Source organism: Silene latifolia, chromosome Y, assembly GCF_048544455.1.
Source record: "Silene latifolia isolate original U9 population chromosome Y, ASM4854445v1, whole genome shotgun sequence".
Classification (NCBI taxonomy): Eukaryota; Viridiplantae; Streptophyta; class Magnoliopsida; order Caryophyllales; family Caryophyllaceae; genus Silene; species Silene latifolia.
Genome location: NC_133538.1, coordinates 254,816,629 through 254,836,099, shown reverse-complemented (window position 1 = coordinate 254,836,099; position 19,471 = coordinate 254,816,629). Strand labels below are relative to the sequence as shown.

The following is a 19,471-nucleotide window of genomic DNA, read 5'->3' as shown; positions in this document are numbered from 1 at the left end:
GATAGTATTACAATCTATCCTCCGTTAAAAAAACTTCATCCTCGAAGTTTGAGACACCCATACAAGCAGTTAGTTCAAGTTAATAATAATCTCAATATGAAATCATATAAGACAAATAATTACAGGTCAGTAAAATTAAAGGTGTAGGTGTGACATTCTAACCCACTTAAGACAACTCAGATAATCCCCCAATCAGTGAATTTGAATAATACTACAAGTTGGTTTTATAATCTATTAACTACCACGTATTCCAAAATTTACGAAATTATAAGTCAAGTAATTCAATACCATATAGCCACACATTGTCGAGTTCACCCAAGTTAAGCATTAAATTTTTTTTTCTTCCTCTCAACACTCGGACTAAAAGTCCAAGCTACTCATCCGCATGTTATGGGCAAAGAAAATGAAAATCAATCAATTAATATCTATCTATCTATATTATTAAAGGAAGCTTTTTTCGAGCGATTATAGAGACTCCAAGTTTCCTGAACGACTTTCGGCCATTGAAATAAAAGATAATATCTAAATTAATAAATATTGAAATAAGATAAAGTTTGAGAATTAACAATTTTATCAAAACGTGTACATTGATAGCTAATAGGATAAAATTTTGGCAAAGAGTGGCGTTGGGGTAGGATACATCTTAAAGGCTTAGACTAATTTTAGAGTTCTTCTACTAAACAAAAGCCTATAGAACTATGGACTATATATACTCCTTATTATGTTGACATAATATATGTGCTGTCATCTTCACCAAGATATGATTAAGATGCATTACATGACGCATTCCAGAGCCTACAGGCTACATACCACGAGCTTTAAAGCGGATCTCAATTGCGGATGCGTTTGTAGTAATGATGACCTGTATATGGAGATGAACTTCCCGAACACAAATTCTCTGATAGTGTCTTGCTATTTCACTTGAATTTTGATTATCAATAGAAAGCCATTGTGCATTAAGGCTTCTTTTCATTTGATAAAGGTCTATTCTATAGCCCAACTAAACCAGTGGCGGATCCAGGATTTGAGTAAGGGGGGGCACACTAAAAAAAAATTGCGGACAACATTAATACATTAAAATTCAAATATCGTCAAATCGTCAATACATAGTAAATTACAAAGGAAAAATCTAAGAAAAATCTAAAGCCATCCGACGAGGATTCATATCTTGAAAACGCCTAATAACATCATCATCACTCCTTTGCTGGCCTATATATAATCTTTTTGAGTAAATATGGAATCGGATCAGTTGACATTTCCAACGAATAACTTAAAATAAAATTGAACTGACTCAAATATGGTCTAGAGCAAAAAGAAGCAAAGTTCTTAATGTTTGAGCTCTTCCAGAGCATGAAGTTAATGCGATCTTTCATGAATGTTACATCAAAAGAAAATAAAGGTGAAGAGGGACGCTAAAAGAGCTTACAGAGGAAGTGTTAGCCGGCTTTCCAGCAATTAAGCTATGATCAATCCATGTACTCGTAACAAGTGCCTTTCCATCCCGTCTAGCAGCAACACAAATAGGATCATCCTAGACGCATTAGAGACCACAAATAAGTGATCGTTTGAAGCTACTCAAAAGTCCTCCACAAAAATGATAAATTCCGAAAGAAAGGTGTCAATCAAGCCTGGACTTGATTATGAGAAATGGAATGTAAATTCACATACAATGAGTATCAATCTACCTAAGTTCATCCCTGAGCTTTTTATCTATAGAAAGGTGTCAAACAAGTTTTGCCTAATGTGAGACGGTCTCTCAAAAACTTCATCTGTCAACTAATACCGAAAGAGAAACTAAAATTGAACAACATTACACATCGCCATTATCATCATTATCGCCGGTAAATCATAAACCACGACAATTCTTATATGAGACGGTCTCATGACATGACATCGTCATCATAATTATCGATAAATCATCGACTAAAGTTGTTGATTAGAATGATGGATTATCGGATTACCTTCATGCTCACTTTGATTGCCCTCTTGAATTGATGGATTATCGGATTCCCCCTCACTAATTTGCTCATCATTAATTTGCTCATCATTAATTTGCTCTTCTTGATTAAGGTGATTTTGAGGTTCTAATGACAACGGAGAAGAGGACAATGTGGTTTTTTGTGACTTTCGAGACCACAAGTATTGTAAGCTATTCATTTTCATCATCAACGATTCAATCTACAAACAAACAACAAATTCTAAGCTACACTAACACAAGCCAACAATTACATAAATTAATTGAATAAGAACAAATTTGGGATCTAGGTTTTGGGGAACAAATTAATCAAACTAATAACTAATAAGAACAAATTAATTGAATTTGGGGAAGAAATGAATCGAATTAATCAAAACTAATAACTACTAACTTACTAAGAACAAACTAATCTAATTAATCAACAATCAACAACAAATTAATCGAATTAATAAGATTATAAGAAGACATACCGAGACAACCGAGTACGTCAGTGACGCCTACCGGTGACGACTGATGCGAGTAAAGATGAGCGAGGATGAGCCGACGGAATTTGACGATTGACCGTCTTTATCGTCATTCACAGTTCTACCTTTGTGTTTGTGTCATTGTGTGGTTTATGTTTATCGTTGTTTCTGACTTTCTCTGTGTGGTTTATGTTTATCGTGCCCTCACTTTCCCCCACCCACCCCCCCCCCCCCCAATCCGCCCCTGAACTAAACTACCTAATGTACGTCAAAATTACTTTTTTAATTAATCCTTTCTTTGAGATTTTAAATAGTCGTAGCCATATTATCACTTTAATTTTTGAAATTTTTGTCTGTGTGATATACGATAATACAAGACAATAGTAAGACAACTATAAATTATGAGTAAAAGAGACGGATATATGACCTTTTTATCCACATTTTTTATCGATCAGGACGAGTATAATTGAAAATACTCTTACCTGCAATCTTTACGTACCTACATGGCTACATGTATAAATTTTTGCCTAAAAACACAGGATATGAGCTCATATATAAAAGTAAAAGACGATAATATATGAATTTGGCCAAATCCTTCTTACTATTTACAATGTGGTACGCAACAATTTAGACTAGTGAGACTCCTACGAATTCTATGAATGGAATGTTGGATTTGGACTTCCATTAGTCGGTTTTCTTATTTATAAAACGGGTTGAATGTGACTGGTAAAGCCCACTACAGTTATATGATCCATTGGGCCTAGGTCTGTCTCAGTCAGTACGGTTAAGTACATAGTGTGATGGTACTGATAAGTGTAGGGCCTGTTTATTATACAGTGGGCAGCCTGATGGGGGGCCCAAATACAGTTCTATTATGGCTAGGTCTCTCTTCCTGTCTAGAATACCTCTAACCTATATAAATAGGTTATTGGGTTGACATGCCCCATTGATTGTCAACGTAAGGAAAACCTAGAAGAGGGAGGAGAAGATCCTAGTATACTAATCATCTTATTACTTATTATTATTATACGCTCCAGACGATCTGACTGTTGCTTCCGCTAAAGGTATGTACCCTATACAATGATCCTTATAATTTATCTTACATGTGGTATCAGAGCAGGATTGTATTAGGGTTTATACAAATAATATTTTTCGTTGGATCAACGATAATAATAGTACATCATGATCTGATATTACACTTCGTTATGAGCAAGTGTTTATAGATTGACTTCTACAATTGTAAGTTGATTGAGAATTGTTCACGTGCTTTCATAAATTTTGATAAAGTGTCGTCTCTTTATTCTAATTAGTGGCGATTTGCTATTCGTTTTCGGATTTGTCACACGGTTAATTAGAACATATGGAGTATGGTTGTGCAATTTGATAAAGTTTTATGCTTTGACGTGCGTACTATATGCTTGTTACAAAGATATTTTGCATGCACTTCTACTGATAACTCCATATGACCATGCTTCTAATTGTTGAATCATTATGTCCAATTTATTAAACTTACAGCACAATAAATATAGTCCGTCAGTGGTTGTTAATCAGAACAAACTATGTATATGATTGCTGTTAATATCAAAGTAAGCAACACTTTTGCTTCTTTGCTTAATTATATGTTATATATTTAATACGATAAGATTGTGAATAGCATGAGTATCATTTATGGGTAAGGTTCCGGTGATCTATTTTATTTTGTGGTGGTTAGCTTGGCCAAAGCGGGCTATCTACTAATATTTAAAATAATTCGTAAGGATTCTGGAATGTATGTTTGTGCTTCTTAAATTAGTTTCTATAATTTCCTGCCCAAAGGGGGAAGTTGTACAAGTTAATTTGAGTAAGTGGTTGAGTAAATACAAGTGTAATAATTTGATTTCTTAGAAATTTATCTGCCCAAAGGTGATTTATTTTTGAGAAATTTCCTTGTCTATTTACTTGGAGGTAGTTATTATGTCTTGTGTATTTTGCCCAAAGGGGAATGCATAAGGTATAATATGATTCCTGTTGGAGGTAGTTATTGTGTTTTGTGTATTCTGCCCAAAGGTGAATGCATGAAATATAATATGAATTCCTGTGAGAATATTGCGACTCCCCTAGCATATTGTTGTGTAAGGTTATAAAGAAATTATACCCATATCATGCTAATAGTGGCCTTGATTTATTGTTTTAGTCAACAAATTTTCTTTGAGCAATGAAATTTGTTCTATTGAGAGACTAAATGAGAATAATTAAAGTGATGTTAAGTTGGCCATTGGTTTATTTGATTAATATATGTATATATCGACTTAGCTGGGCACAAACCTCTTGCACTCGTACATGAGAGTACTCAAGCTTAAAATGACTATCACCTTTATAGGTGGGAAATGACACATGAATTGTGTATGTTGATATTGAAGAATTCGATGTCTGGGAATTTAAAGGAATTAATGGACTGCCTTATTAATTTCAATCATGTATGATGTGATTAGTAGTATTGAAGTGCATATCATCTTACTAAAGACAAAGTACCCGTTGTTGAGTTTATTCCTTGTCGGTTAAATTCTTAATTCTCTTCCCTGAAAGGTGTAAGATCACTTCAAGATAGCTTATTGCACCCAAAATAGATACGGGGACCGTCAATGCCTTATTTTATATGGGTGAGTAGTGAAAAGAAAATGAGATAAAGTAAGAAGTTGTGAACTTATTCATAAAGCAATTATTTTCGAAGGGGAAGTCGGGTAACATTTATACAAGAACACTAAAGAGAATAAGTTCCAAAAGAACAAATTTGGTCTCTATCAAAAGTATAGTCCGTATTATACTTCCAAGGGTAATGTGGTTAAGAGTAATAAACAATCTAGTATTACTATTGGAGTTACCTATTTGTTTTGCGACCAAACTGACCATAAATTGATAAAAGTATTTAAAATACTATATCTGGTTAGCAAGGATAATAAAGACATGTAATTTATTGGTCTCAGTTTGTTTTGAATCATGTTTAGTAGATGTGTCACCTCATTCTTGATGGTTAGATAGTGGATCATTTGTTTATGTTTGTATTCTCCTTAAAGGGTTCCAAAATAAATAAACACCAAGTGAGGTTATAGTCACCGTATCCGCAATGAATGACGGGAAACTTGATGTGGATTTCATCAGAAAAGTTGCCTTAAAGCGTAGTTCAGGATTTTATTTGACTCTAGAAAATTTTTCTTTATGTGTCGGATATGAGACGAAATTTGTTTTTTTTATTTCGCAATTTGACATGTGTGGATTTCGTTTGGTCACTTGTAATTAAAAGGTTGAATTATTTCATAACTCTCATATGATTGAAAATGCTTTCCTTTGTGATGTTTTGCATTAATTGGATTGGATTTGATTTCCCATGATATTTTCTTGAATGTTGAGAGTGTTGGAACTAAAAGAAGATTGACCAAAGAATTTTTTATTTTCTTTCATTTTATGGCATAGGATTCTTAGCCATGTTCCTAAAAAAAAAAGAAAAAAAAAAAATTCATGGACTTGTCAAATGTGAAATAGTATCTGGACTTAATTTTAAGGAACTCTTAAAGGATATTCACACTAACATTAGTGAACCACTACTATTTGTGAAAAGACGTCATATATCATGTTCATTGTTGGTGATTCTAGATGTGGTTATGTTTACCTTAAAAGTAGTAACTCTAAGGCGCTTGTTAAGTTTAAAGTATTTATTGTCAAGGTTTAGAGCTTGTTATGTATGACCATTATTAAGACTGAAAGATGATACCGAGTTGGAAAGTTGTTATGCCAAATTAAACATGGTGATTCATAGTTGTATATGAGTTTTTTGTTTTATACTTATTGTTGGATAATATATGATGCCAAGTCTTCTTGAACAAAATGGTGTGACTGAGCATTGTAATTGTACTTATAAAGATAGGGTGAGGAGTTTGATTCGAGATACAAATTTAACAGATCTTACCTAAGGTAAAGCTTTTACATCTGCCTTATATATCTTGGACCTAATACCTGAAAACTTTATTTTTATTTTAAGTGTTTTATGAACTATGGATGGATGAAAGCCAAGTTTGAATTTTTTTTTTTGGTGTGTGGCTGGCAGTTAAGTTGGGAAATTGTATTTATAATCTTTCTGGAAAATTTTGATCCTAAAACCACTCCTAAATCCTTTTGTTACTTATCCTGTAGATTTTTAAAGTTTAAGATTTGTAGAGTATATAACAGATTAACAGTTAAATTTCTAGAGAATGACTTAGAGACCTGTTGTTGTAACAAAAGGGTCGTTTGTCTCATCATGGGGTATGTTAGTCTTTTATTTATGCATTAGAAAAATATTTATTCTTCTTTTTCTAATGGGGGAAGTATGATGACCAATAATACTATTTCACAATCCTTGAATAATTTATCAGATGTTGTTGCAACTCTAAGCTGCTTTTAAAGAGAAATCATGCATTTACGTATGGTGATTTTGTTGTCTATATCGGGGAAGTTGATTATGACTTGAGTGAAACAGTTTAGATTATAACCTATACACAAAGTTTTTTTTGTTTTGTGTAAGCAGATAAATGAAAAGAGGTTATATATGTGATGAGATGCAATCGATAAGACACATAATAAAGTTTAGAAGTTAATTGTTACTCCAGTGGGTTTTGTTTTTTAATCCAGTCGGGTGTAAAATGAATCTCTAAAATAAAGTTGGATTTTGATGGTGTTTTTAAGAAACCTAAGGAGAGATTTGTGACAAAGGGTATACTAAAAGAGAATGTGTGAATTTAAATGAAACAATTTCACCTATTACTTCAAAGAATTCTTAGGACTTTCATTGTTCATGATTTAAAGTTATACTAAAATGGACATTCTCATTGTTCTTTTTGAATGATTTTGTTGAGAAAGTTAAAGAATATATGGTATTTAAATTGAAGAAATCAATTTATGAATTAAAACAAGTTTCTTGTCAGTGGTATGAAGTTTTATAAGTTTGTGAAGTTTAATGAACTTGTTGAAATGTTAATGATATTTGCATATATTACAAGATCAGTGGGAGGATATTGAATTGATATTCCTTGTTATTTATGTTGATGATATTTTACTTGGTAGTAATGATCTTGGTTTGTTGCATGACACAAAAGCAAATCTTTTCATTGTCTTCGACATGAACGATTTGGGGGAAGAATGTTTTGTGCTTGGTATTAAGATTGTGTGTGACATGTCTAACAGAATGTTAGCTAGGATTATCTTAAGGGAGAAATAATGTTGAATAACCTGGTGTAACTCTCATATCTAAAAGTGACAATTTAAGTAAGAATAAATGTCTTCCTTAAAGTATACTTGATGAGAACACTATGTAGGAGATTCTTTATGATAGTGTTGTTTATAATTTGATGTATACTGAAGTGTGTATTAGACCTTCGAGGCTGTGTTTGATGATATGAAATCCGGTATAGGATTTGTTTTTATGTTAGCTGGTGGTGTTGTCTCTTGAAAGAATATGTCTAGTTGTCTACCTCTGCTATGGAGGCAAAGATTACAGCCTGTTATACATCCACTCATCATGTCAAGAAATTGAGAGATTACATTTATAACTTTATGGTCATTCTTCATATCACACAAGCTATCACTATTAGTTGTGATAATAGGGGTTTAGTCTTATGCACTAAGAAGAATGTAAAATCTGGCAAATCTAAGTTTTTGATTTGAAAATTCATAAAGTTAAAGAATGGGTTGAACTTGGAAATATCGAGTTTGTGTCTCTTTTAAATGAGGAGATGATTGTGGATCCATTAACTAAAGCACTCATGGTTATTGAGTTTTGAAAAGCATGTTAAAGATATGAGTATTATGATTTCTTTTGATGCATTGAATTAGTGGGAGTTGTAATTGAGATATTTTGGTACTTAAGGTACTGTATGATTCCGGTAATAAAGTTGATGTTCTAATTCTCACTAAATGTATGCATGTTAAATATAAGCTTAATGCATGTATGGTTATTGTTATAGTTCAATTTGTGTCTCGTTAAGAGATGTTCCTGCATTAAAGCTTTTGCCCTTAGTGGATGTATTTTGTCCTGTAATGGATGTTGGCCTTTGAGCCATTGCCAGTTGTGGTGTATTTGCCCTTTAGGGGTGGAGTTATCCTTTAATGGATGTTGGCGGTTTAGCCATTGCCTGTTTTGGTGTATTTACCCTTTAATGGGTGGTTTAATCTCTAATGAGTATAAATATACCTTAAGTGGTATTTACCTATTAAGGTAATTAAGTGGAATACTTCTTTAGAAGTGGGTCTCAATTGAGACTGTGACCGAATGTGGTTAAGCATGCTCATCTTAAAGTTTGGATCTATTATGCTAAAACCACACTACACTTTTGTCACACTTGGGACTCATGTCGGTAAGCTTTTGGTGTTGTGATCATGGAAGGTCTTGTATGACTTTAATTGTACTATGTCCGCTATGATTCACATTAAATTGCCTATTGGACCGAGTTCTGTTAACTGAGATATTTGTATGGCCATGTTGTTCAACCCGAGAGTCGTTTTACAAAATAAAAGTTTTCGAAATATTTTGAAACAAAACTTTTTTTTTAATAAAACCAACAAATGTCGCCCACGTGGGAGAATGTTGGATTTGGACTTCCATTAGTCGGTTTTCTTATTTATAAAACGGGTTGAATGTGACTGGTAAAGCCCACTACAGTTATATGATCCATTGGGCCTAGGTCTGTCTCAGTCAGTACGGTTAAGTACATAGTGTGATGGTACTGATAAGTGTAGGGCATGTTTATTATATAGTGGGCAGCCTGATTGTAACACCCCGCGCCTTTCTTATATTTTAAATGAACTTTTAAGTAATTTTTATTAAATAATTATTATTTAAAACTTATTTTTGTAAAATATTGTCTTAGCCGTGTAACGGTGATAATAGTGTAGATTTTAATAATATTATTCTCCGACTCGAGTTATAGTAGACTTGGGACGAAAATTCTAGTAGATACCGACTCATTTTGAGTTATTGGGCTTAACTTGACTCATGGGCCTTTTTCCCCCTCTTTTCTCTACACAAAACCTCAACTAAACCCTCACAACTTCATCTCCCTCACTTCTAATTTCTGAAATTTCCCAACAACCACATCACCATTGTTGAACCTTCCCTTACTAACCCTAAAATCACCATATCTCACTCAATTCTTCACCAATCTCGTTCCTTTTCGCGTCATTCTCTTCCTTTTCTCATTCCCCTTCTTTCTAAGTAAGAAAGTTGCCATCTTTTCCTCTATTTCGAAATTCTCATCTTACAAGGATGTGTATTCTTGACTTAATACCTTTATTTTTGTGTTTAGGGGAGAACTTGGACAACCCGGAGGAGGATAGCTACATCATTGACGAGTCTTTAGAAGATTGAAGTGCAAAAAGGTAACGGTGATGGGTTACTCGACTTTTATGTTAAAATTGTGTGAATTGTGTAGTATTAGACTCACATGAATGTTAAATTTGATGTCTTTCATGCCCCTTGGTGATTTGGTGTTGAGTAGAATACTTGTATGATAATTTTCACATGTTTGAGGAGTAATTTCATGCCTTGTTGCAATATGGTGAAATATGAGATTGTCTTAAGGGAATTCTCTCATAATTACATGATTAAACCTCATTTTAATGATTACTAAACAACCCCATATGTTAATGACATCTTGAAAGTGGTAATTTTCTGAGTATTCATCATGTTAAAGAAGTATGAAATGATTAAATGAAAGATAGTTGAAATTGGAAGACTTTAGATGGATGTTTGATGAATTTTCGTGTGTGCAGGATCCTCTCCGCCCGGGTGGGCACGCAAATAGCCTACCCAACCTCGGCAAAAGCGTACATGAAATTTTGGTGTCTTTTATAAAAGGGTGTATCCCCTCACGGTGGGCCGGCAATGGTCAACCGGCAGAGAATACACAATGTGAAATGTTGAAGTTAATTGACTATAGTAGGTATTCCCTCGCTGGTGGGCAATGCACGGTCACCCTACAGAGGATACACATTGAATGTTTTTGACCTTGTTTCCTTTAGCTTGTATCCCTGCCGGTGGGCGGCAGCCGGCCACCCTACAGAGAATACACCCTCATCTAATTTGACATTGTTCACCATAGCATGAATCCTCTCCGCCGGTGGGCGGCAGCACTACACCACACCGTGCAGAGAGTACCCGATGTTTCTCATATCTTTATACTTATGCATGCTTCACATGAATTGTTTACGTTATGTTTGTGCAATCTTTTCCACTCGTATTTGTGACCCGAGTGTGACGTTTTACATTGTGAGACTGCTCGACATTACTTATTTATTTGCCCTCGGACATTGGGTCACGGTTAGGTGCCATTGTTTCCGAGTTGGGCTATTTTTCCTTCCGCCTCTTCGGACCGGGGGTCACGGTTAGGTGACAAGGTTCCGCTTGAGGTTACTCGACTTTCGGGCACGGTTAGGTGTACCATATCTCGAGTCTTGGATACGATTTGGTATCGTTTGTCGAATCGGGTGTCGTCCATCCCGAGAGTCTGGCCAGGTTTAGACTAGGACCGTATTATGATCGTCGTCCTACCAAGAGGTTGGAGTCTAGAGGGTTGTCTTGTTTGAGTCTATACTTTGTAATTTGTCTTATATTTGAGTCGAGTCAATTGGTGACCGTTTGACCTAATTATTCTTCTCTCATTTATGCATAACTACTCTTATTGCATTTTGTATACTAATCATGATTCCCTTATTACCGTAAGTATTTATTCTTATACTTGTTTATTTAATTACATTCCCAATTACTTGTATTTTGACATATTGTGGCTGGGAGAACCCTGAGTTACTCCCCACTGACTGTGGCTTTCATATTTATTATGAATGACAGGTTGGTGATGAAGCTTAAGTGGGGAAGACCGTGTGAGCTAGCGAGTTCTTACCTCGGACCTTATTAGTTATTACATAATAGACTCACCTACTTTTCGAATTGATGTTAATTCGTGGGATATCTTTTCCCCAATAAATAGACTTGTGTTGTAAACTTAAACTTAATTATCTAAACTTATCTATCGTGTTGGTGATACCTCGCGTTGGACTTCACTAGAAACTTTAAAAGTTTTAAAAATCTCGTGTTTCCGCCACGATTTACTAGTTATATTTAGTTGCCTCAACGAGGGGTGTCACAGTTGGTATCAGAGCATATATTGCTCCCGACGCACACACGTGTACCCCAACTTAAAATTCTTACTTGACCTTGAATAATGAATGAGAGATGGGTAGAATTAAGGACCTAAGTTGGTAGCCTTTTTGTGTATGTTTTGTGATAGGTTCTAACTTGTTTGCTCTTGTGCAAAAGATGGTACGACCAACCAATGTGGAGAATGCTATCATGCAAGCCCTCACTCAAGTGCTTGCTAATCAACAAAATGTTCAACCCGCTCCCCCTCTACATGAAGCCAACCGTCAAGGAAGCTATGCTTGGATTGCCAGTCAACTAGCAAGGAACAAGGCTAGGACCTATGGTGGTGAAGTGGATCCCGTTGCTCTCTCGGAGTGGTTTCGTGATATGGAGAAGAACTTCTCTCTTTTTGATGCCCGAGAGGAGGACAAGGTGAGATTAGCCTCTCACTTTCTTGTGAAGGAAGCCGATAGGTGGTGGACTTTGACCGGTCCTACCGCTACTCAAGACCCCAACTTTGATTGGAACCGCTTCAAGTCACTTGTGGAGACTCGCTTCTACCCTAAGGAGCTCAAACAACAAAGATTGAAGGAGTTCATGGACTTCAAGCAAGGGAAGCTATCAATTCAAGCTTACACCGACAAGTTTAATGAACTTGCTCATTATGCCTCCAAGTTCGTGAAAGATGAAGAGGATCGTGTCTACTTCTACAAGAACAAGTTGAATCCTAAAGTGGAAAGCATGGTGAGAAGAAACTCAACTACCTTTGTGGAAGTCTATGATAATGCCATTTGGGCCGAAAGCTCTTTGAAGGCCATTGAAGAAGAAGCCAAGCCCCACTCCTCTTCTCATTCTTACCGTTCTAACTTTCATGGCAAGAGACCATTTGTGCCTTCTACTCCAAACTATGCCAACAAGAGGAGGTTTGTGCCAAGGATACAAGACCATGGAGGACAAGGACCAAGAGTTCAAGAACCTAGAGGACAAGCTCCCACACCAACTAATGAACTTGAGAAGGACCGTAAGTGCTACCATTGTAGGCAAGCCGCACACCCCGGAATTGGATGCTATGGCAAGCCCTTGACTTGCTTCCATTGTAAGAAACCCGGACATCGTGTTGCCGATTGCCCCGAGAAGAAGAATGCTCCTACTTCAAATGCTAGGCCAAGAGGAACTATCTTTGTCATGAGTCGAGCCGAAGCCGCCGCTCATCCCGATATCATTACGGGTATGTTCTCAATTTTTGATCAACCTTGCCTCATTTTATTTGATACCGGCGCATCTCTATCTTTTATATCTTCCAAGTTTTCAGAAAAACTAGCTCTTGAGCCCATTCCTAGTGAGGAAACTTTTATATCCTTACCTTCCGGAGAAATGTTCTCTTGTTCCCTTTCCTTCTCCGACATTCCTATCTCTATTTCGGGAACCTTATTTCCCGCTAACCTACTTCGTTTTCCCCTTGAGGAATTCGATGTGATTTTGGGTATGGATTGGTTGTCAAAGTATGATGCAAGATTCGAGTGTAGAGACCAAAAGATTTGCCTCAAGAGTCCGCTAGGCACTCGCGTATCCTATAAAGGAGTTTGTTCCCAAGAAGGTGTGAAATTGATTTCCGCTTTGAAGTTGATGAGCATGAAGAGGAAAGGTTACCAAATCTTTCTATGTGTGGTGACTTCTACCTCTCCTCCCTTACCAAAGATCGAAGAAGTGCCCGTGGTTTGTGAGTTCGCCGATGTCTTTCCCGAAGAGTTGCCCGGAATTCCTCCCGAGCGTGATGTTGAGTTCTCTATCGACCTTGTACCGGAACCCCCCGATTGCTAAAGCCCCGTACCGTATGGCGCCAATCGAGTTGAAGGAGTTGAGAAAGCAACTTGATGAGATGATTGAGAAAGGATTCATTAGACCTAGTGCCTCACCTTGGGGTGCTCCCGTTCTCTTTGTGAAGAAGAAAGATGGATCCATGAGACTTTGCATTGACTACCGCGAGCTTAACCGTGTTACCATCAAGAACAAGTATCCTCTACCAAGAATTGAAGATTTGTTTGATCAACTCAAGGGTGCTTCTACCTTTTCCAAGATTGATTTGAGATCCGGTTATCATCAAATTCCCGTTCGTGAGTCCGATATCCCTAAGACCGCCTTTAGCACAAGGTATGGACACTTTGAGTTTAAGGTGATGCCCTTTGGTTTAACCAATGCCCCTTCTATCTTCATGGACCAAATGAACCGGACCTTTAGTGAGTTCTTAGACAAGTGTGTTGTGGTCTTCATTGACGATATCCTCATCTATTCCAAGACCGAAGAAGAGCATGCCGATCACCTTCGTATCATTTTGGAGATCCTTCGTCGTCAAAAGTGGTTTGCCAAATTCTCCAAGTGTGAATTTTGGTTGTCTAAGGTGTCCTTTCTAGGCCATGTTATATCTAAGGATGGTGTCATGGTAGATCCTTCGAAGATTGAAGCCGTGATTGAGTGGAAGAGTCCAACCGATGTTGGTGAGATCCGTAGTTTCTTGGGTTTGGCGGGTTATTACCGTCGCTTTGTGAAAGATTTTTCCAAGCTTGCTAGACCGATGACTCAACTTTTGAAGAAGGAGACCAAGTTTGTGTGGACCGAAGCTTGTGAAAGTGCATTCCAAGAGTTGAAGAAGAGGTTGACTACCGCTCCCGTGTTGACCTTGCCCGAGGATGGAGTTGACTTTGATGTGTTTTGTGATGCTTCTAAGATGGGTTTAGGTTGTGTTCTTATGCAAAATAGAAGAGTTGTTGCCTATGCTTCGCGACAATTGAGAGTTCATGAGGTGAACTATCCCACTCATGATTTGGAATTAGCCGCTATTGTTCATGCCTTGAAGATGTGGAGACACTACCTCATTGGAGTCCATTGCCGCATCTACACCGATCATAAGAGTTTGAGATATATCTTCACCCAAAAGGATTTGAATATGAGACAACGACGATGGTTGGAATTGGTGAATGATTATGACGTAGAGATGTTGTATCATGAAGGAAAGGCAAATGTGGTTGCCGACGCCCTTAGTAGGAAGTCTACTCATTCCTTGAGTGCCATTCGTGTGCTCCCCGATGACCTTTGTGCCGAGTTTCGTAAGTTGAGTTTGCAACTTGTGGAGAGTGGTTTTGATTATCTTGGTGCTATGGTTGCCGAGCCCGTCCTTCACCGTGAGATCCTTGATAGCCTTGTGGACGATGCTACCTTTAAAAGTTTTCAAGCCAAGCTTCTTGAAGGGAAAGCAAAGGATTGTGAGATTGATGCTAAAGGTTACCTTCGTTACCGAGGACGCATGTACGTGCCCGATACCGTTGATTTGAGGAAGAGAGTTCTAGATGAAGCTCATCTATCCCCTTATTCGATTCACCCCGGAGGAGACAAGATGTATAAAGATTTGAAGCTTCAGTTTTGGTGGCCTAACATGAAGAATGACATTGTGTCATATGTTGGAAGATGTCTTACTTGTCAACAAGTGAAGATTGAGCATAAGAGACCCGGTGGTTTGTTCTGACCTTTGGATGTTCCTTTATGGAAGTGGGAGTCCATTTCCATGGATTTTGTGATGGCTTTGCCTAAGACCGTTGGTGGAAAGGATGCCGTATGGGTTGTTGTGGATAGGTTGACCAAGTGTGCTAGGTTCATCCCTATCAAAGAGACTTGGAGTTTAGACCGTCTTGCTAGTGCTTATGTGGAAGAGATCGTTCGTTACCATGGTGATCCTAAGGAGATCGTGTCGGATCGTGACCCGCGTTTTTGTTCAAGATTTTGGAAAGCTTTGCAAGATGCTATGGGTAGTAAGTTGTTGATGAGTACCGCTTTTCATGCCGCTACCGATGGACAATCCGAGAGGACGATTCAAACTCTAGAAGACTTGTTGCGTGCTTGTGCCCTTGATTTCCATTCTAGTTGGGAAAAGAGCTTACCTTTGGTGGAATTTTCTTACAACAATAGTTATCATGCTTCTATCAAGATGGCCCCTTATGAAGCCCTTTATGGAAGGAAATGCCGTAGTCCGATTTGTTGGGACCAAGCAAGTGATGTTCGTGATCTAGGACCCGACAAGTTAGCCGAGACGATTGATCAAGTGAAGCTCATCCGTGAAAGAATGAAAGCCGCCAAGATCGACAGAAATCCTATGCCGATGTTCGCCAAAGACCCTTGGAGTTTGAAGTTGGAGGTAAGGTGTTCTTGAAAGTGTCCCCGATGAAAGGAGTAAAGAGGTTCGGAGTTAAAGGGAAGTTGAGTCCGAAGTACATTGGACCTTATGAAGTGATAAAAAGGATTGGTGCCGTGGCTTATAGATTGGATTTGCCCCCGAGTTTGGGTAAAGTTCATGATGTTTTCCACGTGTCTCAACTTAGGAAATACATTAGCGACCCTAGTCATGTGTTGCAAAATGAAATTCCCGAGCTTGAGCCTAGTCTTTCTTTCGAGGAGAGACCGATTCGTATCTTGGATAAGAAGGAGAAGAAGCTAAGGAGCAAAGTGGTGCCCTTGGTGAAAGTGTTGTGGAAGTGTGGTGATGTAGAAGAAGAGACTTGGGAGCCGGAGGCTTCCATGCGTGTCAAGTACCCTAGTTTGTTTTCTTAAGGTAATACCTTCTCGTTTCAAGTTTCGAGGGCGAAACTTTTTAAAAGGAGGGATGATTGTAACACCCCGCGCCTTTCTTATATTTTAAATGAACTTTTAAGTAATTTTTATTAAATAATTATTATTTAAAACTTATTTTTGTAAAATATTGTTTTAGCCGTGTAACGGTGATAATAGTGTAGATTTTAATAATATTATTCTCCGACTCGAGTTATAGTAGACTTGGGACGAAAATTCTAGTAGATACCGACTCATTTTGAGTTATTGGGCTTAACTTGACTCATGGGCCTTTTTCCCCCTCTTTCTCTACACAAAACCTCAACTAAACCCTCACAACTTCATCTCCCTCACTTCTAATTTCTAAAATTTCCCAACAACCACATCACCATTGTTGAACCTTCCCTTACTAACCCTAAAATCACCATATCTCACTCAATTCTTCACCAATCTCGTTCCTTTTCGCGCCATTCTCTTCCTTTTCTCATTCCCCTTCTTTCTAAGTAAGAAAGTTGCCATCTTTTCCTCTATTTCGAAATTCTCATCTTACAAGGATGTGGATTCTTGACTTAATACCTTTATTTTTGTGTTTAGGGGAGAACTTGGACAACCCGGAGGAGGATAGCTACATCATTGACGAGTCTTTAGAAGATTGAAGTGCAAAAAGGTAACGGTGATGGGTTACTCGACTTTTATGTTAAAATTGTGTGAATTGTGTAGTATTAGACTCACATGAATGTTAAATTTGATGTCTTTCATGCCCCTTGGTGATTTGGTGTTGAGTAGAATACTTGTATGATAATTTTCACATGTTTGAGGAGTAATTTCATGCCTTGTTGCAATATGGTGAAATATGAGATTGTCTTAAAGGAATTCTCTCATAATTACATGATTAAACCTCATTTTAATGATTACTAAACAACCCCATATGTTAATGACATCTTGAAAGTGGTAATTTTCTGAGTATTCATCATGTTAAAGAAGTATGAAATGATTAAATGAAAGATAGTTGAAATTGGAAGACTTTAGATGGATGTTTGATGAATTTTCGTGTGCAAGTGATCCTCTGCGGTGGGCGGCAGCCGCCCTACCCAACCGGCAGCATCGTGAAAATTTTGGTGTCTTTTATAAAAGGGTGTATCCCCTGCCGGTGGGCCGGCAGCCGGTCAACCGGCAGAGAATACACAATGTGAAATGTTGAAGTTAATTGACTATAGTAGGTATTCCCTGCCGGTGGGCCGGCAGCCGGTCACCCGGCAGAGGATACACATTGAATGTTTTTGACCTTGTTTCCTTTAGCTTGTATCCCCTGCCAGTGGGCCGCCAGCCGGCCGGCCGGCAGAGAATACACCCTCATCTAATTTGACATTGTTCACCATAGCATGAATCCTCTGCCGGTGGGCGGCCGTACCCACACCGTGAGAGAGTACTGATGTTTCTCATATCTTTATACTTATGCATGCTTCACATGAATTGTTTACGTTATGTTTGTGCAATCTTTTCCACTCGTATTTGTGACCCGAGTGTGACGTTTTACATTGTGAGACTACTCGACATTCCTTATTTATTTGCCCTCGGACATTGGGTCACGGTTAGGTGCCATTGTTTCCGAGTTGGGCTATTTTTCCTTCCGCCTCTTCGGACCGGGGGTCACGGTTAGGTGACAAGGTTCCGCTTGAGGTTACTCGACTTTCGGGCACGGTTAGGTGTACCATATCTCGAGTCTTGGATACGATTTGGTATCGTTTGTCGAATCGGGTGTCGTCCATCCCGAGAGTCGGCCGGGTTTAGACTAGGACCGTATTATGATCGTCGTCCTACCAAGAGGTTGGAGTCTAGAGGGTTGTCTTGTTTGAGTCTATACTTTGTAATTTGTCTTACATTTGAGTCGAGTCAATTGGTGACCGTTTGACCTAATTATTCTTCTCTCATTTATGCATAACTACTCTTATTGCATTTTGTATACTAATCATGATTCCCTTATTACCGTAAGTATTTATTCTTATACTTGTTTATTTAATTACATTCCCAATTACTTGTATTTTGACATATTGTGGTGGGAGAACCCCGAGTTACTCCCCACCGATCGTGGCTTTCATATTTATTATGAATGACAAGTTGGTGATGAAGCTTAAGTGGGGAAGACCGTGTGAGCTAGCGAGTTCTTACCTCGGACCTTATTAGTTATTACATAATAGACTCACCTACTTTTCGAATTGATGTTAATTCGTGGGATATCTTTTCCCCAATAAATAGACTTGTGTTGTAAACTTAAACTTAATTATCTAAACTTATCTATCGTGTTGGTGATACCTCGCGTTGGACTTCACTAGAAACTTTAAAAGTTTTAAAAATCTCGTGTTTCCGCCACGATTTACTAGTTATATTTAGTTGCCTCAACGAGGGGTGTCACACTGATGGGGGGGCCCAAATACAGTTCTATTATGGCTAGGTCTCTCTTCCTGTCTAGAATACCTCTAACCTATATAAATAGGTTATTGGGTTGACATGCCCCATTGATTGTCAACGTAAGGAAAACCTAGAAGAGGGAGGAGAAGATCCTAGTATACTAATCATCTTATTACTTATTATTATTATACGCTCCAGACGATCTGACTGTTGCTTCCGCTAAAGGTATGTACCCTATATAATGATCCTTATAATTTATCTTACATGGAACACTATAAAAGCAAGTCAAAAATTCGTTAATTATAATCTGGTGAAATTCTCACAAGATGCTCATGATGATGAACACAAATTCTCATTTGTGACGGTCGATATCCGTCACAAACTTGTGACGGGTCAAATAAAACCCACATGAGTAAATAAAGACAAGTCATTTGTTATTCCCTATACTATCTACTTTTTGTCTTATTTACCCATGTGGGTGTATTTGACCCCGTCACAAGCTTGTGACGGATATATCCGTCACAAGCTTGTGACGGATATATCCGTCACAAGTGAGACCTATTGGATGATGAAATAGCATGAAAATAGTAACAATGTTGCGACGGCTGCAATTTTGTATTTTGATATTGATGTTTTCTAAATTAATTAACATGACTGTTATTGAACTCATTTTATTTATATTATTATAGTGGTAAACCTGAAGCGAGATCGGAATAGGAATACTATAAGCGTAAAGGAAGAAAGCTTCAATACCAAGAGCAGATAGGATAAAAGCCGGTATGATGGAGGAACCTCACCCAGTCAATTTTAGGAGTAATAATTGAGTAAGCCGTTTTACTAAGAAGTAGAAGTTCACATGCCAATGATGGTAATATGAGTGTT

At 37.6% G+C, this 19,471-nt stretch overlaps 1 long non-coding RNA gene across 1 annotated transcript; it reads right to left on the bottom strand.

Moving 5' to 3' along the window:
• Nucleotides 1-1,054: 1,054 nt before the first annotated feature.
• Nucleotides 1,055-2,484, bottom strand: LOC141633252 (uncharacterized). The gene is made up of 3 exons (XR_012538045.1): nucleotides 2,446-2,484; nucleotides 1,427-1,531; nucleotides 1,055-1,220 (listed from the first exon to the last, which is right to left on the bottom strand). It is a non-coding gene; the product is annotated as an uncharacterized LOC141633252 (long non-coding RNA).
• Nucleotides 2,485-19,471: the final 16,987 nt, after the last annotated feature.